Raw genomic sequence first — 24,757 nt, 5'->3', positions numbered from 1 at the left:
TTCTTTCAGTGGACAGACTCTTTTAGCAATTCAGAAATATCCCAGTGCTGAGATAGTTTCTATCTGGAAAGCCAGCTCCATCTAGGGACAAGGTTTTATAGGGTTCTAAGGGAAGAGGTACATATAGAGGTCACTAAAGGGGTCTGTAGATGCAAGGTGGACTGTGGGGCCAGGGGAACATTCAGACACTGGCATACAGTCCCTAGCATAAGGAGCAAAGAGCAAGTCTATAGCTGGGGCTACCAGAATCTCTCCTGAGGTCTTTATGCTGGGATTCTTAGGCCTGGCTGTGGATCAAGAGTAAATTCTGCTGCAGTGGGGATTCTAAAGCATCTGGGAAGAAAAGGGCTGCAGAAACATGTGAGTCCTCCAACTACAGAATCCATGGAGCAGAGACTCTGGGTGACATGCTTGGCTTCTTGTCTCTGGCCTGGGGTCATTGTCACTGATGTTGGTCTTGCTGCTTCTCCTGCTGAGTGTCTTTGGCTCAGTTATTCTTGAACCACACCAGAACTTGCACTCAACTCAGGGTGAGTGTTTTAGCCCATGCCTCCATTTCTTTGTGGGTTGGCCATCTCATCTTCTCATAGTTTTTCTTTAACTCCTATCACTGTCCCCTATTATAGATATGTTCCTGACCTTTCCTTCTTGAAGGGACAGCTGTGTAACCATTCAACCATCTGGCCATCAGTTTCCACATCTGTGAAATCAACTTCTGCCTCATGGAGCCATGAGTGCCCAAGGTACTTGCAATCCTTTACTACTGCTGTTTCTACCTGTTGTTGTCACTTTGTTCTGAAGAACCACCATGAGTTGGTTCTGCAAATGTGAAGACATGTGAGTTTTAGGGGGTTTGTATGAGCTCTACATATGGATAAAGACAGAACTTGTAGTTATGAAAATATAATGAAATCTGAGCTCTACCATTTTCTAGATGAATCTTTGAATAAGTCCCTAAATCTCTCTGACTGTAATTTCTTTATCTTGAAAGTGGAGGTAATATTCCTAGCCCAGACAACCACCCAGACTGGGTGTGGGCATGAAATTTTAAAATGCTTATGAAAAACACCTTATAAAATGTATACACAACAAAGGCAGACATTTATTATTTATTCACAGGGGCTGAATTCTCACAGTCAAATGAACATATGAATTGCCTGAGAAGCATTTTATTTATTTTTATTTTTTATTTTTTTAATTTTTACTTTTTTTTGAGACAGAGTCTCGCTCCGTCGCCCAGGCTGGGGTGCAGTGGTGCCATCTTGGCTCACTGCAATCTCCGCCTCCCGGGTTCACCCCATTCTCCCGCCTCAGCCTCCCGAGTAGCTGGGACTACAGGCGCCCGCCACCATGCCTGGCTAATTTTTTTGTATTTTTAGTAGAGACAGGGTTTCACTATGTTAGCCAGGATGGTCTCGATCTCCTGACCTCGTGATCCGCCCGCCTCGGCCTCCCAAAGTGCTGGGATTACAGGCGTGAGCCACCGCGCCCGGCCGAGAAGCATTTTCAAAGCACTCAAGGTCGACTCCTGCTTAGACCACACTGGTCTTGTGGTCTTGAGATGATTTTTATTCTGTGGGCTGCAGCAGAGCCCATGAATCTTCATTTTATAAAGCAGCCAGGTGATGTTGAAGTAGATGACTTTTAGATCTCACTTTTAGAAAATTTTGGTTTCACTTTGGGTAATATTAACTTTTTCACATGCAGATGTTATTTGTTTAAAGAAACCTTTAGTATTTCCCTATGAATAGAGGGGATATTAACATTGAGCATCAAATTAGGGATGCTAAAGGAGCTCTCTAGAATGCTTTCTTGAGGATATAAGTAGAATTCTGATAAGCAAAAGGAAATTTTCCAAGCCAAAACTTTGATGTGTGTATGTGTATATATACTACTTACATATATTTTTTCATGCATCAATTGTTCATACCCCTTGTTCATACCCTTTGTGCATTTTTATGTTGGGCAGTTGATCCTTTCCTTATTCAATGTGAACACCTTGAGTATCTAGGAAAATAGGCTTTTGCTGGCTATATGTCTTGCAAATGTTTTTCTAGCTTGTTGTCTTTTGACTATGTTAATGCACTCATTGCTATACAGATTTACAGCAAATATTTCAGTAAGTATCTTCTTGAACCACACCAGAAATAGTACTTAACTCAGAGTGAGTGTTTTAGCCCATCCCTCCCTTTCTTTGTGGATTGGCCATATCATCTTCTCATAGTTTTTCTTTAACTCTTATTACTGTCCCCTATTATAGATATTGTAGAGAGGCCTATTTCACTCTGTGATTATTTTTTAAAAAGTAACCAAACTAGGAGAATCACTTGAACCCAGGAGGCAGAGGTTGCAGTGGGCCAAGATCACACCACTGCACTCCGGCCTGGTGACAGAGCGAGGCTCCGTCTCAAAAAAAAAAAAAGTAACCAAACTTTCTTTGGGAGCACTTTTGCCCAGAGGGCATGTCTTACAGTAGATATTTTGGCACTAGTAATAGGCACCTCAACAATAGTGTTTCTTTCCCTCCTTTTCTCTTAGTGTATACATCACTGAACCAGTTGCTTTATTCATGTTTACTCTTAATCTTAGTGCCTCATCAGATATTACTGTCTGTACTTTACTATGAGACCTACAGAAGTGTTACAATGAGGATACTCTTTTCTTCATTCCCTACCATCTGAAACAGTTTAAAGAGCCTAAGACTGACTCACTTGCTTTTTGAAAACTGGAAAACTTCACAGTGAAACTGCCTGAACCAGGCTTTTTTTTGTGGGATGGCTCTTTAATATTTCTCTCAGGGTTATTTCTGTATTCGGATTTTTTAGCTTTTCTTGAATCAGTTTTTGTTTTTATATTTTCTTAGATGTAATGAATTCTTCTCTTAACTGCCTTAATCACCTCTGTTTCTAAGATTTGTTTTATTTTCTGTCTTACTTTTAATATTCTGCATTTGTGCACTCTTATTACTATTATTATTATTATTATTATTTTGAGATGGAGTATCACTCTATCACCCAGGCTGGAGTGCAGTGGTGCAGTCTCGGCTCACTGCAACCTCCGCCTCCCGGGTTCAAGTGATTCTCCTGCCTCGGCCACCTGAGTAGCTGGGATTACAGGCGTATTTTTAGTAGAGATGGAGTTTTGCCATGTTGACCAGGTTTGTCTTGAACACCTAACCTCAAGTGATCCAACCGCTTCAGCCTCCCAAAGTGCTGAGATTACAGGCCTGAGCCACCGCACCCGGCCACTTTTATTTATTTGATTAATATTGCCATACGAGCTTGCTTATTTAAATTTGGCAATTTTTTTAAGGTTTCTTATATGTATTTATCAATTCTGCTGACTCTTTTTTCTAAGTTTTTTTTATCACTAGTAATGTCCTCTGTTTTTCTTTCTTTTGTTTTATTCTTTTTCTAATTTCTTGAATTGAATAGTTTGTATCAGTCTGGATCCAATTAGAAGAGGGAGATAAGCCACATAATTTGAACAGGGAAGGTTTAGTATAAAGAATTATTAACCACATTAAGGCACTAAAGTAATTAGGGATTGGCTGGTAAGAAGTAAAGAGAACATTAAACACAGGAATAGCACACAGAAGGAACAGCCACTACTCTCGGGTTGAGATGGAGCACCCAAGAAAGAAGCTCCCACTCTCTGCCCCAACCCATCCCTGGGACTGGAATCTGACCTTGTTGGAGAGAATGCCCTCTTGGCTCACTGGATGGTAAAGAAGTCTCTGTGATGCTGCATCAGTGGAACTTGCTGGAAATCTGTTCTCTGAAACTTGCCAAAAATCTGCCCTTTAGTATGCTAGGAAAAATTGTTCACAGGAAGGTGTCTCACTCTGCTACAAAAGCACGCAAAGGGGATGTTGGGGGGTGGAGTGGGAGAATTTCTGGCCCCCGAGTGCTGCTGTCCACTGCAGTGTAAGAGCTTGGCTTTGGAGAAGCTGCAAGCACTGCACCTGGCAGGCTGCTAACCTCTAGGTTATGTGGCTGCCATGCACTGCAAAAGTTGAGCCCTCAAGAAGCTATGAGTGCTTCAGGAGCCTGGTGCTGGAAAAAGCCACCCACTCACACTCTTAGGAGCCTGCCTCATAAGCACACCAGAACCAGGAAGCAAGATCCTTTTTCTATTACAATGTCTCTCCAACACTCTTTACTGATAAAGCTTCAGTGCCAGCCAGCAAGCAAAAAACATTTGAAAGACCGACCAAGATTCATTTTACAGAGCAATCACGAAGGGTAAATTTGGAGCTGAGAGGCAATAAATAGATAATTGACACGTTTTTATTCTTTTTTTTTTTTTTTTTTTTTGAGACGGAGTTTCACTCTTGTTGCCTAGGTTGGAGTGCAATGGCACGATCTCAGCTCACTGCAACCTCTGCCTCCTGGGTTCAAGCAAATCTGATGCCCCAGCCTCCTGAGTAGCTGGGATTACAGGCATGCGCCACCACGCCTGGCTAATTTTGTATTTTTCGTAGAGACAGGGTTTCTCCATGTTGGTCAGGCTGGTCTCGAACTGCCGACCTCAGGTGATCCGCCTGCCTTGGCCTCTCAAAGTGCTGGAATTACAGGTGTGAGCCACTGTGCCCGGCCTTATTTTTATTAATGCTTATTGAATAATAAAAGTATTTAAAAGTATGCATTTTATTCGGAGTAAGGTGTAAGTACTTCTCATAAATTTAAATGTTGTGTTGTCATACTTATAGGTCACTGGTACTTTCTAATTAGTCTGCTATTGATGCTTTGAATTTCTGTGACTCAATAGTGTACATTTTATTTCTAGTTAATAAGTGGACTTTTATTTATTATTTGTGTTTTGTTGCCATACAAATATTTACTTTTATTAGATTGTTGTCAAAGAACGTGCCTTTATTAGTTGTACTATTTGGAATATATTAAGAAACCCTTTTATAAAATGCATCATGAATTTTGAAAAGAATATGCATTGTCTGTGTAAAAAGCTCAATATATATACATGCTAAGCTTTTAAATTATATAATGTATATTATATTTGTTAGCTTGTTCTGTAGAAGACTGAGAGACATAGATTAATGTCTGATTTTTTTCAATCTATCCACAGAATTTCTCACAAATTTGATTAGGTATATTTTAAAACTGTTATTTAACACATAAACACTCACTGATTTAGCTTGAAAAATTATATTAAATTCTTATCATTGTACGTTTGCCTAGATGTCTGGCATATAGTAGACATTTAACAAACAGAAATTTAATTATGGCCTTAAATTTTTAAAAAATAATTTTGAATGCCACTTATTTATTAGCATCAATATCGTATCACTTATATTGGTTGGAATATGCTTTAAAATATGTTAGCCAGAAAAAAGTGTATGGAAGAGATGACAGAAGATTGACCAAAAAAAAAAAAAAGTTGATAATCACTAGTGTTGGATGGGGATATGTGAGGGTTAATAACAATATTTTCTTTTTTTGTTTATGCTTGAAATTTTTCATAATAAAAGATTAAAAATTATGTATATACCATCATTTATTAATTCTCCCCTTGTAGGATAAAAAAAGTTCATTCTTCTAATAGTTTCAGGTTATTATTATTTGTGATTATAAAAAATTATTTTAATTTTACATCTCTTTAAAAAACTACTTTCATAATTTTTACAATATTTGTGATTATGTCAATAGCTAATTAGACATTAATTCTAAATAATGTTGTAGAGGATATCTAGAGTTCAGAACTGGCTGAGTTGGCAGCGCCGGAGGAGATGTCCAGTGTTCAGTGACTGCTGCAGTGGTTTCCACCCTATGAGTCATGTAGCAAAGGACTATGGGAGGCTACTACTGGTCAATGGCTCATGAGAAATTGAGGCCCGAGGTCCAGTGGCCCCCAGTGAACTGAATCCTGCCAGCAACCACCTGAATGAGCTTGGAAATAGATTCATACCTAAAAGAACTTTAAGATGATTGCAGCCGCAGCTGACATCTTGATGGCAGCTGTACAGGAGATCCAAAGACAGAGGACCTGTCTTATATGGAGGCAGGCTGTGCCTCCATGTAAACTGTGAGACAATAAATGATGTTTTAAATCACCAGGAATTTGTTGTACAGCAATAGATAAATAATATAGTACCTAATATACTCCCAATAGATTATTTTTCTGTTCAAATTTACCTTAAGTTAAATTAACTTAATTTCTGCAAACTAGAACCTTGACTGATATAATCACTATAGTTTGCTTAGTAACATTTCAGTTCCATATTTTTTATATTACTGAGTCAACTGTAATATTCACTTGAGATTTTCTCAGAAATGGTATGTGCATGATAGATTCTATAGCTCTCTTTTTCTTGAGTATTTTCAAATGCAAACTACATTAAGAAATGCACCACCAAGTAATGAAATAAAATGCATTTCTTATTGTGGGGTGGGATTGGAATCAGTTCCATCCAAGCCACATGGTTATTACACATTAGAGGAGGGATTAGTGAGGACACAATTACAATACCACACAGTGATTTTAGAAGGCATCTGTGTTTGTCCCAAAATACCCACTTTAATGGATGATGAAGTCATTGAGCATTTCATAAAATTAATCTAGCTCATGAATGACCTTGACTTACCACCATTCCTTCTGGATGTTTGACCCCTTCTAGAACAATTATTAGAGCGGAGGTCACAATCTGGTAGATCACAGATGGGTTTTGTTAGGACCACACATTGTTGGTCCACATAATACTTTTAAAACTTTGAATAAGTTGCCAATCTTTTAAAAATCAGGAGATTTTGCATTAAAAAATATAGATTTCTGGCTTCCCTTGAATCAGACACTCTCTGGCAGTGCTGAGCACACACTCCCTCATGGCAAGAATAAACTGGAGCTGAGTAGCAGCTGCCTACTTCAGACAAGGCATGCATTTTCCAGGTTTCTACAGACTTCTTTGGACCATTTTGCATGCATAGGTACCCTTTGGCCTCTGTAGACTTGTTAGTCTGCAATCATTGTCTAAGGCCCTGCTTATGAGCTTGCCCACCCGCTGTGCACATGCACTCAATATGGTAACAATTGAGCTTACCCAGTACTGACCCTGGACTCCATATGGCAAAAATGTTGTAAATTGTGGCTAAGAAATAACTGCTTGGTCAAGAGCTACTTTTCAGAAATTCCTCTGCAGAGTCCATATGCACATAAAACTATAAAAAATGGAAAATTATTCTTTTGTCTTTATTAAGGACTAAAAGATTTAAAAAGATGATATTTTTAATTGGCAAATTTGAATCCTGGACTTGTTAAGTATGAGTAGAAAAAAATCAATAGTAAAATAAAGCAAATGTAATATGCTTCATTACACCTCCACATGCAGTGTAATATCACCCTTGCTCACTTCAACAGACAGTAAACCAGGCCTAAGTCAATCAGAAAATAGCATTTCCTAGAAACACAGGTTACAGCACAATAACTTTATTGGGCTGTTAACTTAGATTTTAGAGGTATAAGAGATTCTAGAATTAAACTATTCAGTGTACTTATTTTTAGATGAGGAAATGAAGTCCTTAAGAGGTGATGTGAATTGGCCAAGGACCTGTAGCTGTCTAGAGGTAGATTGAGACCATAGCTGAGTCTCCACACTCTGTCTCTTTTATTTAAATTCATTATGTTGCCTTTAAAAATGAGTATCTTTCTTAGAGTTATTTTGCATTCATCATTCTCTTACAACTACTATTATTTATATTATTTTACAACTCAACTCCATTCCTGCCCTATTTACCATATAATATTTCCATACTGTATGCCTCCCTGCTCTGAACTCAAGATATATATTGTTAATTTTGCTCATTTTATAACTGTGTCAATCAGGACTCTTCTAATCACTAGAAGCAGAAAACCAATCAAACTGTCCTTGGCCAACAACTTTTTGATTTTTTTTGACTCAGAAGTCTGTTGGTGCTGACTTCAAGCACTGCTGAATGCAGGGCCAATGATGTCATCAGATTTATTGATCTGCGCATCTCTGTCCTCTGGGTGTATTGGACTACTTCTGGAGCAGACAACTTTCTCTAGACATCTGGGGAAGATAGGTCCAAGCAGTACGATACATCATAATCATAATTTAGTAGCCAAATGGAGAGGAGTTTCTTCACTCAAAATTTGTATATTGAGCTCAGAGAGAGACTCTGATTGGCCCTTCCTGTGTACCATGTCTGTCCCTTATACCAATTTCTCTGTCCAGAAGAATATGCTGCTATTATAGGTTCAGATTGGATCTTGTTTTTACTCATTAGGGGAGAGGATGAGTTACTATGATGAAGGGCACTCACTAGTATTACATGGAACTGGAGGGTGGGGGGTGTTCCTTAAAAGAAAGGACTGGCAAAGGACAGGGAGGCTGCTAAAAGAAGAGGTATGGTCTGCTAAAGCAATCAAGCAGTCAGTATCATTGCACTCAGTATGATTGTGTTTGGGAAATAGAATAAGATTCTGCTCAATTCCTATGCATTCAGGAGATAGACGTTGTCGGGTTCCAGAGAGTATATCCAATGATGGCAGCAATAGTTATTTACGTGAGGAAACTAGGAGTGCTCTAAGAGAGACACAAAGCTGAGTGAGTCAAGCGTGGAGACGGGATGAGGTTGAGGGAGTTGAAGATCAGGCATGGGGATGGTTTAATGAGGTTTGCACAAAGCCAGCTTTGTTGTTTGTTGGTCTTACCATGACAGCAGTATCTTGCCCTACAAATGGATTCTTAAGTTCTTTCAAAACTCTTGACAGAGTTTTGAGACTTAGAGCAATAGAGCTTAGAGCAATAGAGCAATTGCTGGGGTAAAGCACAAATTGGTTTAAACTTGAGTTTACAACATGTATGCCCTTGGACTTAGCTATTCCCCTTCTCAGAATTTATCCTATGAAAATATTTATACAGAAGATGTTGCCATAAGCTGTTAGTTTTTTTGTTGTTTTTTGTTTGTTTGTTTCTTTTTTTAGATGGAGTCTCACTCTGTCACCCAGGCTGGAATGCAGTGGTGCGATCTCAGCTCACTGCAAGCTCTGCCTCCGTGGTTCACGCCATTCTCCTGCCTCAGCCTCCCGAGTAGCTGGGACTACAGGCACCCGCCACCACGCCTGGCTAAGTTTTTGTATTTTTAGTAAAGATGGGGTTTCACCATTTTAGCCAGGATAGTCTTGATCTCCTCACCTCATGATCCATCTGCCTTGGCCTCCCAAAGTGCTGGGATTACAGGCGTGAGCCACGGTGCCCAGCCACTGTTAGTTTTTATTGTAAGTAGTTAAAAGATGAAAAGAACCTAAATGTCTCATAGTATAAGATCGGGCAAGCAAAGAAATAACTGCAAATACAAAGGAATACATTGCAGGCGTTTAAAATGCTGTTGTAAAAGACTATATAAAGAAATAGAAATTTGTTAATATATTGTTACATGAAAAAACTTCTGAAATGGTTTAATATTAACTTTCATTATGCTCAGTTATCTATCAGACAATTATATTATCTGATTTAATCCTTACAATTCTATATGGTAGGTATTATCACGTTCCCCATATGACTTGTTTTCTCCAAACTTAATTTCCTTATCCGTAAGTGGCATATGGTTCCTATTATAAATCATCACATATATGCACACATAGACACACAATATAAACGAAGAGAAAAATTTGCAAACCAATACTTATTCTTGCCTTTTTTTTTTTTTGAGACAGAGTCGTGTGGCTCCGTTGCCCAGACTGGAGTGCAGTGGTATGATCTTGGCTTACTGCAACCTTGGCCTCCCAGGCTCAAGTCATTCTCCCACCTCAGCCTCCCGAATAGCTGGGACTAAAGACATGTGCCACCATGCCTGGGAAATTTTTGCATTTTTTGTAGAGACTGGGTTTTGTCATGTTGCCCAAGCTGGCCTAGAACTCCTGAGCTCAAGCAATCCACCTGCCTCAGCCTTCCAAAGTGCTGAGATTGCAGGCGTGAGCCACCATGCCTGGCCTATTGGATGCAATCTGATATTTTCTTTTCATTCCATTTCATTATAATTTACTTAATTCTATTCCATCCTACTCCATTAAAAAAAATAATAATTGCAGCCCACAAAACACAACCCACTAATGGTGTAGTGCCTGTTACTCAGCAGATGTTGGATAAATTTCAGCTATTATTCTTACTGTTATTATTATTAGTGGTAGTAGCATTAAGATTGTATGAGGCGGTAGTTAAAGGCTGTGCCCTTCAAAAATAGTAGGGAATTGATGGATTGAACTTATTTTGGTTTTACCGTAAGCTTCAGAGTGTAGAAGTAATCCGTAAGCACAGTGTAGATTGACACGATTAGTATAGATGTAACAGATCTGAGAAAGCAGGTGGGTTTGTTCTGTACTTTGTAATAAATTCAGTTGTCAGTGATGATGGCAGTAAAGCTGGAACTTTGGTTTAGAGAGGCAGAGGCAGCCAATATTGAATGAAGTAAGTTAGAAGACTGCATTGACCAACACGCTTCAGAGGTATTAGGACTCTTTCAGTTGCAGGTGATAGAAGCCCAAAACCAGCTTAATGGAAAAATAATTATTGGCTTATATGCTGAAAAATCTAGGACATCTACTGGCTTCAGGTATTGGTGGATCCAGGCCCTTAAAAAAGTCCTCAGGAAGCTATTTTTAAATTACTGTCTTTTGGTTATACTTTACTCTACTGGCTTCACTCTCAGTCAGGTGCTTTCTTAATGGTGGCCTCTGGCAACTTCAGCTCCAAAACTAGAAGAAAGAGAAAGTGTGCCCTGCTAAGTTCCAATAAAAGTCTTGGGCCTGGTTCTCTTTGACTTGCATTGTACTCCATCCTGGACCCAATTTCTCTAGCCGGGAAGACACATTTTTGTGATTGGCTGGAGTCCCAGAGCCACACAGACTGAATGAAAAATAGATGGGTTGCCGAAGGAAATGAGAGTGCTGCTACCAGTAGCAGGGAGAAGCAGGATTAGGGAGACATGGGAGTACAAAAACCAAGAAATGTTTACAATAGATAGTAATAGTTCAGAGCTAGACAGAAGATCAGACGTCCATGTAGGTAAGCAGCAGGTTTCAGAAACCCATGTAAAGTGAATGGTTATGAGGGGCTGAAATCCAGGCATTAACCACAAACAACTTTGGAGCAGTGATAACGAAAGAATTTAGAACTCCAGTTACCCTTCTGTGCTTTGCCGGCCTAGTGTGTACAGAGACATCTAGTTAGGAGCATCCTCCTTAGACAAGAAGGGGAAAAGAGACCTACAGCAAGAGAATTGCACTGAACTAATGAATATTATCTTAATTTTTTTAAAAAAAGATCCTCAGGCAGCCCTGGGGTGGGTAGTAGTGTTTACACACACACACACACACACTGAGGTCACACAGCTAGAAAGTGTTAGAGTCAGTATTTCAGCACAGCTTTGTCTTACCCAAAGCCCATGCTTGTTACATCTGCTTGAAATTTTGTTCTTGTATTTTCCTGAATGATGAATCCTGAGCTACACTTTAGAGTGTCCAGATGTATCATGCATCTCTGGGCTCCCATAACACTTAATTGACACCATGACAGCAGAATCTTTTAACACAGTGCAATAATCAGTTGTTAATATACCTGTCAATGGTCTTAATTTGTTGCTCATGCACCCAGTGGTAAAAAACAAATCTGGGAATAGCCTCCTGGATATGTATTTTTATGTTTATATACATTTGTGACATAAATATACTATTCCACATTTATAATACTAATGTTAGTATTAATATTAGATGGTAAGCTCATTGAAGGCAATGGCTGTGTGATTCATCTTTATCTAGAGTTTTGCATGGTACCTGAAATGTAGCCACAATAATACAATTTTCCAATAAAAGTTTTTGAACATATACTTTGACATATAACAATGATGTAGTTGTCCATTATTGCTAACTACTTGCTGTATGTTATCGTAGAAAATAAAATCTTCTTATTAACTCTAAGTGATAGGCACTACTTTTCCCATTTTACAGATGAGAAATCTGAATTTATGTAACAGTTGACAAAACTTGTATTCTAATCCAGTTATTCAGAGCCCCCAAAGATACTGAAGTTAAATACTATGCTAAATTTTTTTTTAACACATGAAGTGACAGTGAGTCAGAATATTGATACTGTTCTGGAAATGTAGACTATAGACTGTTAAAACTTTTTTTAAAGACAGGGTTTCACTCTGTCTCCTATGCTGTATTGCAGTGGTACTATCACGGCTCACGGCAGACTCGTCCTCCCTGGCTCAATGAATCCGCTGGTCTCAGCCTTCCGGATAGCTGGGATCACGGGTTCACACTAGTACACCCGGCTAATTTTTGTATTTTTTTTTGTAGAGATATGTTTTTGCCATGTGGCCCAGGCTGGTCTCCAACTCCTGGGTTTACCATTCTCCCACCTCGGCCTCCCAAAGTGCTGGGATTACAGGGATGAGCCACTGCATCCCCTAAACACATAATTTTAGTTGTTCATTAAACAGCCATGTGTTAGTAACATTTTTGTAGTTTTACACTTTGCCTTTCTAACTAGATTATAAGGCTCTTATGTGTGCATAAATTTTTACCATTTTCTATTCCACCTTGCATTGCTCAGATGCTTAACCAGTGTTTTTGGGTGAGTTATTTTTGAGAAAGACCAGGGAAAGTTGTATGTGGGAGAGTAGGCAAGTGTGAGTAGAGAGGTGTCAGGTGGGTGGACATGGGGTACGTAGCATTGACAGCAGAACGGCTTTCAGCCCACTTTCCACACATCACATACCACAGGCTGCTAAATATCCTAGAAAATTCTTGTTCGTCATTGCTTGATTGAAGAGGAGACCTAACTGAAAAGAAAAAATTCTACAGAATATTAGGCACTAAGATTTCACAACTTCACTATCCAACAGTAAGAGTGGCATAGAAGTGATCACTCTGAGTTACTGATGATGTTATTTAAAAGAAGAAAATTTCAAATTTAATTCTCAGTAAAAAGCCAAAGGTTTAAATAAATGGAAAGCAGCCAGCAAGGGAATGGTGTCTGCAGTGCTGGCTAACATAATATACAATGCAAAAAGGCTTCTTCATAATGAAATTCAACTTAAACATGGGGAGACACATTGTCCTATTTTAAATGCTACAAAATGATAGATACGACCTGAGAACCAGAAAAAAAAATAAATGACATTGCAATCCGGAAATGAGAGAATGTCTTAATTTTCTGACAGCGTTTTTTCCCTGCCACTAAATCACCTGTATCAGGCAAGGCCTTGCACCCACCTTGTTGGAAATGAACTCACTTATCTACTGTATTTCAAAAGTGAAATGATGGTATAAATTCATTTAGATATAAAGTTGAAGAAATTTCCTTATGTATACATGTCTCAGAGCAACACAGCTGTGCCCTCTAGTGATCATTTTCTTCTGTTGTTTTATGAGGAGTCTTGAAAAGCATTGTAACAAATTTACTCCAGGTTCCTCTTCTATTTTATAAATTAGTTTTTTGTGGGAGATGATTGCTACTTTGGAAAATAAATGCTACTTTGGCACTAGGTATAGTGAGTGTAAAACAAAGAGTTCTTTATTTTTGTTCTCTGGAGCTCCATTTTCTTCACTTATAAATTCACTTTGTTGGGCCATGACTTCAGTTTCACCCTAGTCAGTTACCAGAGGATTGGATTGAAGTATAAAGAATACATATATTCAGTATTGCAAATCAGTTGGATCAAGTCAGGGCAATTTATTTAAGGAATATTAACCTTCCTTAATACATGTTGTGAAATGTGGTATAGCAAGAACTCTGTTAAAATTTTTCAGTCAAATTTGATCCTTGGCTCAATTTGATTTACCAGGTATACAAGTGTTCATGTCTCAATCCTTTGCTCAGTTGTAAATGCCTTGTATATAGGTATTGTATCTTCTAGAGCCTGGCATTTTGCCCTATACTGTGTTTTGAAGTGTTCCTCAAATGCAAAAAATTTTTTAAAAAATTAAAACAATCAACAGACTTTAAGTTGCAAGTGCAAAGAACTTTTTTTTCTGGACCATTTAAGAGAAAGTTACCAATATAATGCCCTGTGTTCCCTGGATATTTTAATATGTGTTTTCCAACATTAATATGTTACTCTCACCTAAACCTCAGACTTTATTTCAGTTGACCCAATAATGTTCTTTTTTACCAAAGGATCAATTTCAGGATCATGTGTTGCATTTAATTGTTACTTCTCTCAGGGTTCTTCCACTCTAGAAAAATTTTTCAGTTTTTTTCCCCAGTTTCATGACCTTGATACTTCCTAAGATACCAGCCAGTTATTTTGAAGAACAATCTTCAGTATGGATGTGTCTGAAGTTTTCTCATGATTATATTTAGGTGACACATCATCGGCAGGAATATCACAGAAGTGATGCTGTGTTCTCAATACATCCTGTCAGGTGCACATGATTTTAACTTCCCCCATTACTGATATTTTCACTTTTATTACTTGATCAAGGTGGTGTCTGCCAGGTTTCTTTACTGTAAAGTTACTCTTTTTCACTGTATAATTTTAGAAGTATTTTGTTGGGAGTTCTTTAAGACTATGTAAATATCTTGCTCTTCATTAAACTTTCAATTTATTCATTTACTTATATCTCTTAGGGTTCATATTTTCTATTTTATTCCATAAGCTATAATTTCTTAATATCATTATTTATTTTAATGTTCAAAGTTCCCCCAGTTTGGCCAATGAGAACCCCTGCAAGTTGATGTCTGTGTGATTTTGACACGTTCTATTACTTTTTCAGCACAAAAATTGATCATTTTGTACTTTCCTTCCTCCAGCCCTGGAATCTGCCATTTTTTCCAAGAAATTTCTGCTTCCTTTTAGTAGAGAATAATATTTAGAAACAAGATCTCGGCACTAGATACTCCTGCTGTCTCTCAGAAAACTAAGCTAAGGAATAGATGTATGTGTATGTACACACACACACACACACACACAAATGTTTATTTCTATATCTATATTTATTGAAATGCATAAGTTTATTGTCAATAGCTCCAGTTTCTGTTCATCACAGAGTTAATTCTAGTTGTCTTTTTTCCTTTGTTTTAATTCCCCTTTCTGCGAGTGAGAAACTTGGCTCTTATAGTCCTTAATATATTCACTTAATCAACTTGTCTAAATGTTGCCAATGAACATTTTCCCTGCCACTCCAACCAGGCATCGCACTCTGTGTCTGGTGGCTCGTATGCCTGTTCACTGTCTTGTTCCAGCTCTGAGAGCCTATGCAGGATTTCTCCTATGAGTGGATATTCTCTTTCTCTTTTTTGAGACAGAGTCTTGCTCTGTCGCCCAGTTTGGAGTGCAGTGGCATGATCTCGGCTCACTGCAACCTCCGCCTGCTAGGGTTAGAGTGATTCTCCTGCCTCAGCCTCCTGAGTAGCTGGGATTACAGGTGGGTGCTACCATGCCCAGCTGAGTTTTGTATTTTTAATAGAGACAGGGTTTCGCCATGTTGGCCAGGCTGGTCTCGAACTCCTGACCTCAAGTGATCGGCCTGCCTTGACCTTTCAAAGTGCTAGGATAACAGGTGTGAGCCACCGCGCCTGGGCCTTTCTCTTCTTATAAGAGTATGTCAGATTGGATTAAGGGCACACCCTACTTATTAACTAATCACATCTAATTAATTAACTAATGAACAAATGGCATTTAGAAACTAAGAACTGGATGCTAGGCTCTCCTGTGGCTTGGCCACTTTTAAGAAAAATTACCTTTTTCTGATTTGCAGATTCTCAAGGGCTCTGTCCTAAGCCCTTTTTTTCTCTTTATGTTAAACTCTCCTACCCATTCTTATGGTTTCATATAACATTTATGTAACAACTTCCAATGCTGTACCACTTCCAATCTAGACCTTGTTCCTAAGCTTAAGATTTTATATTGCATGCTGCCTAAATCACTCCACTTGGTTGTTTCTCATATTCAAAGCCAAATTCCCCCCTACTCACCTATCTGCACCAAAATTGTACCTTCTCCCACCTTTCCTGTCACAGGTAACACAAACCAGATACCTGTCAGTCATACTTGATACTTAATCCTCCTTCAAATATTTTTCCCAAACCATTGTCATGAATTCCCAGATCTTTTGCTCACTCTTTTGTCTTCTTTCCCTCTCAGCTGCCATCATCCTAGTCAAAACGACCATTACGTCTTGTGGGTTTACTAAAGTTGCCTCTGACTGGTATCCCCAATTCTTAGATTGCCCTTTCCAATCTTTTCTTCATAATATTACTAGAGTGATTTTTAAATTAACAAAACTTTTTGTTATAACAATTTTTAGCCATACCCAAAAGTAGAAAAAATAGTGTAATGACTCCCATTTAGCCATCAGCCAGATTCAACAGTTACCAGCGTCTCGACACGCTTGCTTCTTGCTTGTTGTATCTGTCTTCTCCCTTTTTTCATTCTTTTTTCCTTTTTATTTTTGAGACAGAGTCTTGCTTTGACCTAGGCTGGAGTGCACTGGTGCCCTCATACCTCACTGCTGCCTGGAACTCCTGGGCTCAAGGGATTCTCCCACTTCAGCCTCCCAAGTAGCTGGGACTACAGGCATGCACCACCATTCTCAGCTAATTTTTAAGTTTTTATTTTTGTAGAGGCAGGGTTGCTCCATCCTGCCCAGGCTTGTCTCAAACTTTTGGGCTTACATGATCCTACCACCACAGCCTGCCAAAGTGCTGGGATTACAGGCATGAGCCGCTGCGCTTGGCCTCTGTTTTCTTTTTTCCCCTTTCTCTCTCCTGTTCTAATTTTTAGAAACATTTTTGCAGATATAGTTTATAGGAAATTCCTGATGTCAAATAATTTCACCTAAAATACTTCAGGAAACATCTCCAAAGAATAAAGAAAAATGATTTTTAAAAATCTGTATTTAAAGGCATTATATAATCACAATACCATTATCACACCAAACCAAATTAAATCAAATTAAAAATAATTCCTCTATCATCTTATCCTTAGTTGACACTCAAATTCCTTTAATTACCTCAAATGTGTTCTTTTAAAATTAGTATGTTACACTTATTTAAAAATATGGATCATGTTCCAGCCAACATGGGGTAGCCCCATTCTTTCCAGGTTCTCCATCCTAGAACCGAAAAACCTTAGAGATAATACAACAAACAGGCATAGGAAGATTCAAAAATGTAGAAAGAACAAGGCAGATGGTTTAGGGACCTTGAAAATTGAAGGATGACACGATGGTGAGTTGCTTAGGTTTCTTTATTGCCTTTCACATCGTCTTGAGAAGTTGTTGTCTGCAAACTGGAGCTGCCAGTAGGCCTAAGACAAAAAGCTCCAAGAAAGCCTATTCCCATTGCTGGAGGATTGGGAAAAGAATGACCTAACAGCAGAAAAGCCTTTTGGCAATACCTGCCCTACTCCAGCCAAACACCAGTGGAAAAACTGCCTCCCTTCCTGCAGTTTCAGTGGGACCAGACAGGAAGTAAATCTTCCATTCCTTCTTCCCCACCCCGCTCCCATGGAAGAAGCCGTTGCCTGTGCTGATTCTCGTGCATATGCCTTGTGCACTTTTCCTTAAGAGCATCAAGCTTATTTCAATTCAGTACCTTTTTGTAACCCTGAGCCATAAATTCCCTTTCTTTCTCATTTAAACACACTGAAGTACCATCTAAGTATGTGAGAACTGTGAAAGGAGCACCCGTCACAACACCTAAGTCCTTAATGCTTTGCTCATCCAAGTTGGAGTGCACTAATAATGTGATTTTTCACATAATAATGGCAAAAATAAGTAAAAAGTAGCTTAGGAGGTGCAGAGAGACTTATAAAAAGAAGTATAACCACCTATGGCACCAAATATCAAACAGATTACATAAAAACCATTTTTCTTATAATCTGTGTCTTTTTTTCTGGGTTTTTCTCTTGCTCTGGTTTGGTGGACTGACTTTAAGCTGACCTCCAGTCCTTATGCCCTTACCTAATTCCCCTGTGTTGAGTGTGGGCTGGTCTGGTTCTAACCAATAGAACATACCAAAGGTTATGGATTGTCATTTTCATGACTAGATTGCAAGAGACAGTAACTTCTGGTTAGCTAGTAGACTCTCTTGCTGGCTTTTATGAAGGATACTGCTATGTTGTGAGTGATCCTATGGAGAAGTCCATGTGATAAGGGACTGAGGGTAGCTTATGGCTGGCAGCCAACAAGGAACTAAGATTCTCGGTTCAAAACATAGAAAAACCAAATCCTGCCAACACCTGTGTGACCTCACTTTCCGGCTGAGCCTTTGGATGATATGCACCTTGCCCATCGCCTTGATTATAGCCTGTGAGAAACCCTGAAGCAGAAACCCCAGCTAAGATACATCTGAACTCCTGACCAAAAGAAACTGTGAGATAATAAATACGTGTTGTTTTAAGATGTTAAATTTGTGGTAATTTGTCCTGCTGTAATAGAAATAATTTAAAAATTGTTTTAGGGAAGATCTGTGAGTGGCACACTGAACTTTTGTGAGGCTAAAAAGTATTTTTTTGGCCGGATGCAGTGGCTCATGCCTGTAATCCCAGCACTTTGGGAGGCCAAGACGGGCAGATCACTTGAAGTCAGGAGTTCTTGACCAGCCTGGCCAACGTGGTGAAACCCCATCTCTACTAAAAATAGAAAAATTAGCTGGGCGTGGTGGTGCGTGCCTGTAGTCCCAGCTACTTAGGAGGCTGAGGCAGGAGAATGACTTGAAACTCCGAGGCGGAAGTTGCAGTGAGGCGAGATCAAGCCACTGCACTCCAGCATGGGCAATGAGCGAGACTCCGTCTCAAAAAAAAAAAAAAAAAAAAAAAGTATTTTCTTCTAGGCTTGGAAGAAATACTTCAGCTTTTGTATAAAATTCTAGATTTTCCATAAACATTCGAAATATGACTGCATTGTTATTTAGCTTCTGTTGTGAATAATGAGTCTAATTATCATTATTTTGCAGGTCATCTGTCTTTTCTCTATGTGTTTTTCTTAAAGTTTTTCTCTTTATCTTTTATATACTTTAAGAAGAATGCATTGGCATGGAACACAACCAACGTATGTTTCTTTGTTCTTGTTTTATTATAGGCCCCTATTGTTTTTATCTTACTTTAGGAAATGCTGAGTTAATGTGACCCAGCTTGTTCAAGGAGCAGCCAGGATACTGGCCAGCCGCAGAGGCCTGAGGAAAGCAAAAGGAAACCAACTTGAGGCCACATGATTGAATGACAGTCCAGGGTACTTGGCACTGATGCAGTAGTGATAAGGAATTCTTTAAGAATTTAGGGCAGGGGTGTGAGGGTTAATGTCAAGAAGGTTAGTCTGATCTTAGCAAACAAACCAAGGTGAATCGGATTGACAGAAATTCCAGTGAGAAGTTTATGATACAACTGCAACCCAGTGAGTGCGATGACCATGAGAATGGAGTGGAGAGTACAAAAATAACAGCATTTAGTTGCAGATTAGAAACAGATGTAAAAGGCGAAAAAGCACCATAGGGAAGGACATAAGAGGTCCCTGGAGTCAGACTTGGGAGATGTGAGTTTTATCAGTTTTGCCATTAAGTAGTTGTGTGCACCCTTGGGCATATAGCACTTTTTTGGTAATTCTATTTTCGCACTTTTCAAATGAGATGCAATTAGATTAGAGACTGTAAAGTAAAAGCTGCCGTGCTTCATTTTTTTAAACCAATAAAGCATTTTATAGGAGTTTGAATTGACTGTCGACATTTATACACTGGAATAACATACAAATCTGGATTTCTAGCTTCTCTTGAAAAACTGGAAAGTCTGGTAATACCAGGCTCCTGATCTCATATGACAGCAATGTGCTTCACCTTGAGTAGCAGCTAGAGTGCTGTCTAGCCAGGTGACCACAGTTCTCCCTACTGTCCTTCAACTTGCGAGTTTGTTTCAATCATATTGTGTCCAGAATTGGTGGGTTCTTGGTCTCACTGACTTCAAGAATAAAGCCGCGGACCCTCGCGGTGAGTGTCACAGTTCTTAAAGGCAGCGTGTCTGGAGTTTGTTCCTTCTGATGTTCGGATGTGTTCGGAGTTTCTTCCTTCTGGTGGGTTCATGGTCTCGCAAGCCCAGGAGTGAAGCTGCAGACCTTCACGGTGAGTGTTACAGCTCTTAAGGCGGCACGTCTGGAGTTGTTCGTTCCTCCCGGTGGGTTCGTGGTCTCGCTGGCTTCAGGAATGAAGCTGCAGACCTTCGCGGTGAGTGTTACAGCTCATAAAGGCAGTGTGGACCCAAAGAGTCAGCAGCAGCAAGATTTATTGCAAAGAGCGAAAGAACAAAGCTTCCACAGTGTGGAAGGGGACCCGAGCAGGTTGCCACTGCTGGCTGGGGCAGCCTCCTTTTATTCTCTTATCTGGCCCCACCCATATACTGCTGATTGGTCCATTTTACAGAGAGCCGATTGGTCTGTTTTACAGAGAGCTGATTGGTCCATTTTGACAGGGTGCTGATTGGTGTGTTTACAATCCCTGAGCTAGACACAAAAGTTCTTCACGTCCCCACTAGATTAGCTAGATACAGAGTGTCGATTGGTGTATTTACAAACCTTGAGCTAGACACAGAGTGCTGATTGGTGCATTTACAAACCTTGAGCTAGATACAGAGTGCCAGTTGGTGTATTCACAATCCGTTAGCTAGACATAAAGATTCTCCAAGTCCCCACCAGATCAGCTAGACACAGAGCGCTGATTGGTGCATTTACAAACCTTGAGCTAGACACAGAGTGCTGATTGGTGTATTTACAATCCCTTAGCTAGACATAAAGGTTCTCCAAGTCCCCACCAGACTCAGGAGCCCAGCTGGCTTCACCCAGTGGATCTCACACCAGGGCCGCAGATGGAGCTGCCTGCCAGTCCCGTGCTGTGCGCCCACACTCCTCAGCCCTTGTGTGGTCGATGGGACTGGGCACCGTGGAGCAGGGGGTGGTGCTCGTCAGGGAGACTTGGGCTGCTCAGGAGCCCACGGCAGTAGGGGAGGAGGCTCAGGCATGGCGGGCTGCAAGTCCCAAGCCCTGCCCTACAGAGAGGCAGCTAAGGCCCGGTGAGAAATCGAGCACAGCAGCTGCTGGCCCAGGTGCTAAGCCCCTCACTGCCTGGGGCCAGCGGGGCCCGCCGAGCCCACGCCCACCCAGAACTCGCACTGGCCAACAAGCACCGTGCGCAGCCCCGGGTCCTGCCCGCACCTCTCCCTCCACACCTCCCCGCAAGCTGAGAGAGCTGGCTCTGGCCTCGGCCAGCCCAGGAAGGGGCTTCCACAGTGCAGTGGCAGGCTGAAGGGCTCCTCAAGTGCCGCCAGAGTGGGCACCCAGGCAGAGGAGGCGCCGAGAGCGAGTGAGGGCTGTGAGGGCTGCCAGCACACTGTCACCTCTCAATATCAATCATATTGCCTGTCTTGGCCCTGTAGGCATTTGAGTATTTTTAACCCTGGACCAGTTGATTTTCAAGTTTCTTGCATTTGTGAATCTTGTGAATCTGTAACTCTCAATACATACCCTAAAAAATGTGAGGTGAAAAGGTAATGGTAACAGTCATAGCTTTATTAAGAACTTATTTTGTACACTACTGTCCAGGTGCTTTATATATATTGTCTCATTTAATCCTCATAACAACCTTTAACATCAATATTATTTTTTTATCATCATCTCCATGATACAAGTGAGGAACAAAGGCTTAGAAGGCTAATTTGTCCAAGGTCATACAGCAGGTAAGAGGCAGAGTTAGGATTGGAACCTGACAGTCTAACTCCAGACTTAATGCTTCTAACTCTTAAGCTTTGCAATCATAGAAAGGTTAGTGAATTTTGGAGAAAGCTAGTTTTTCTAGGTGTATGGAAGGATGATGGTCAGGGTATTACCGTGGCCACAAAGGGGATGAAGATCATCAAGATACTTGCTAACTTACTTAGGTAGAGGAGTGAGAATCCTCAACTGCTATGATTCTCTATGCCAACAGCTAGACCATGGGAAGAATATACCCAATCTAGACCTACAGAAATGAAGCATTAAGAGATGGGGTGAAAGGCCGGGCATGGTGGCTCACGCCTGTAACCCCAACACTTTGGGAGGCCAAGGCGGGTGGATCACGAGGTCAAGAGATCAAGACCATCCTGGCCAACATGGTGAAATCCCGTCTCTATTAAAAATAGAAAAATTAGCTGGGCATAATGGCGTGCATCTGTAATCCCAGATACTCAGGAGGCTGAGGCAGGAGAATCACCTGAACCCAGGAGGTAGAGGTTGCAGCGAGCCGAGATCATGCCACTGCACTCCAGCCTGGTGACTGCGTCTCAAGAAAAAAGAGAGAGAGAGAGAGATGGAGTAAAAAAGGCTTTGAAAAGGACTTAAGAATTAAGGGAGAAACAGAAGTCAGAGTGGCAGCCCAAAGTGGGGAGAGCATGTTGTAGTAAAGCCAGACATGTGTTAGCTTTTTTCTTCTGCCAGGAAGCTTTGAGTGCAAACTTGAAATCTGGACCCAAGGCCAGGCAGGTGCAATATTATCAGATCATGCTTACAAGCTATGGTGAACAAGCTGTTTTTACAAGATTATCCATAGTGTCTCTGGGCAATGGAGCTACAGAGAGGGCTTAATAACTATTTTAAGTTGCTGGTTTATTAACCATGGAAATCTAGCATATATTATATGTTTTAATAAAATATGGAAAAATGTACATAAGTCTTCAGAAACTTATGTCATGAAAAAGCTTAAATATGAAACTATAAGTGGCATATTTTTTCTAAAATGCATATGTAAGCATTTTCCTTCTTTGGTTATCATAATTTTCACTTCTTTTATTCTTTCATTTTTTATTCCTTTTTGTGTTAGTGAAAAATAATTGTGGGAAATTAAGAAAATTATATATTTAATAAAGGACAAAAAGAACATATATATATATAAATGGAAAGATAATGTTTTATAATAATTGGGCCAATTGAGACAATATGGATTAGAGAAATAGCTTGCCTGCTATGATATGTTTTTGGAAGAGTCGATAATAAACTAAGTTGAGAACTGTTTTTTATTGTTCCATTTAGGAAACATTTATTAAGCACCTATTTTGTGCTTGGATCTCAATGAGAGGTGGAGGGAAAAAACAATACGAATGAGATTCAGCATGGGCTTCAAGAAATTTACAACTTCCTCCAGTTGTCTGAGGCCTGGTGACAGTGACAGTGACTGACCGTTTGGCTATTTTGAGGTGGATGACTACCTATGCTAAAATGTGGATTGAGCCACTTCCCCAAAATCTCTTCTCCTACTACCTGACGCTATAAGCTGTATGTCAGGATGGAATCAGGCAGAATCTCGGACTGCTATCAGTCTGATACATTCAGCAGTGCTTTTCACACTCCCTCCTTCCAAAGTGTGCAAAACACGTGTATGTTTAATGTTAAATTCTGTTTTTCACATCATTCTTAAAATGGAAAAAGGTTAAGCCAGCTCTGCATAAACTGGCTCTGTTTTCTACTTCTGCTAAAACTGCTTTTAGAAGTGTATAGAGTGTTTTTAGGGCAATACTCATGGTTTATGTTGATTGTTTTTTACTTCATGAAAAAATTAAGACAAATGTGACCAGGACTGGGAAGGCAGGAATTTGTGAAAAAGTGAAAAAAGATTTTGGATCAGCTCCTTAGACCAAATACTCTTTAGACCAAATACTATCCATTTTGAGAAGCAGCATAATCTGTTGATGTGTCAAGGGACAACTTGTCTTGATTTCTCTCATTGTCCCCAAAGCCACTCCAAGTAATTTCGTAGAAAATCTATGAAAAAGCAATGGGTTTGCTAGGCAAATGCAGCTTCACCAAAAGCCCCACAATACCCCCTTCTAAACAGGATGAGTCAGCTGAGCTTTCTTACATAAAAATTCTGAAGCATCCACCAGCTGAAATTCATTTTACAGAAGTTTTAAAGCTGCCACTAAGCCCCACTCCAATCCTGTCCTGGTGCTATCATTAATCATTTTTCAGGGCTAATAAAAATGCCCCTTTTAACAAGCAAACTATCCTACAAGGATTAAATCCATGATGTACAGTGAAGGATGGATTGGTTTAACCAATTTGGCTGGGAAGACTAGGAAATACAGGTGTTCTGATGGTGGGAAAGAAAGAATATGAATCTTTGCACACTGTCTGGAAAAGCAGGTCTGCTTGGGTGTGAACCTCCATGAGAACACTTGCAGTGGGGTGGGACCAAGACCCCAAGATATGTTTTGACCAAGACCCCACTTGCACAGGTTATATACAAATACTACACCATTTTTATAAGGGATGTGAGCATCTGTGGACTTTGGCATTCAAGGAAGAGTCTTGGAACAAGTCCCTCAGGATACCAAGGGATGACTATATAGCTAGCATTTAGAGGTCAGTAGGTCCTTCTCCTAAAACAGGCTATGTAATCATTCAGGCAGACTCCTTTACCAACTTGTATGTTCACTTCAGCAAGTCAACCAAATTCAATTCAGTGTTCACTTTGATAGAGCTTTTTCTTCATCTGCAAAATGAAGGTCCAGTACTTCTTGATCTCCAAGGCTTCTTGAGGCTCTACAGGTACGTATTTCTATGTGGAATGCTTTGCAATTGAGTGAGCTCCAGGGATGCCAATAATGTCCATAGCCAGATGTTTGAATTTGTAGTGTTCATCACAAATGACAAAGGGGTTTCCTGATAAAAGAAAGGAGAGAAAAGGGAGACCAGCTTGGAGTTCCTAGCTTTGAGCACACATTGGGGTGGGCAAAGTGAGGCTCATTTGGCTAAAGGTGTC

General features: G+C 40.0%; 1 long non-coding RNA gene across 5 annotated transcripts in view; it reads left to right on the top strand.

Moving 5' to 3' along the window:
- LOC103782931 (uncharacterized) overlaps positions 1–24,757 on the top strand; it is a 105,903-nt gene that overhangs the window by 11,929 nt on the left and 69,217 nt on the right. For all 5 annotated transcript variants that reach the window (XR_008624916.1, XR_004670790.3, XR_004670789.3 and 2 more), the window contains exon 3: positions 627–743. This is a non-coding gene — a long non-coding RNA (uncharacterized LOC103782931). The remainder of the gene's footprint in view (positions 1–626; positions 744–24,757) is intronic.

The sequence above is a fragment of the Pan paniscus genome, chromosome 2 (assembly GCF_029289425.2).
Source record: "Pan paniscus chromosome 2, NHGRI_mPanPan1-v2.0_pri, whole genome shotgun sequence".
Classification (NCBI taxonomy): Eukaryota; Metazoa; Chordata; class Mammalia; order Primates; family Hominidae; genus Pan; species Pan paniscus.
Note: the sequence above shows the minus strand (reverse complement) of the source record. Positions and strands in the feature narration are given on the sequence as shown.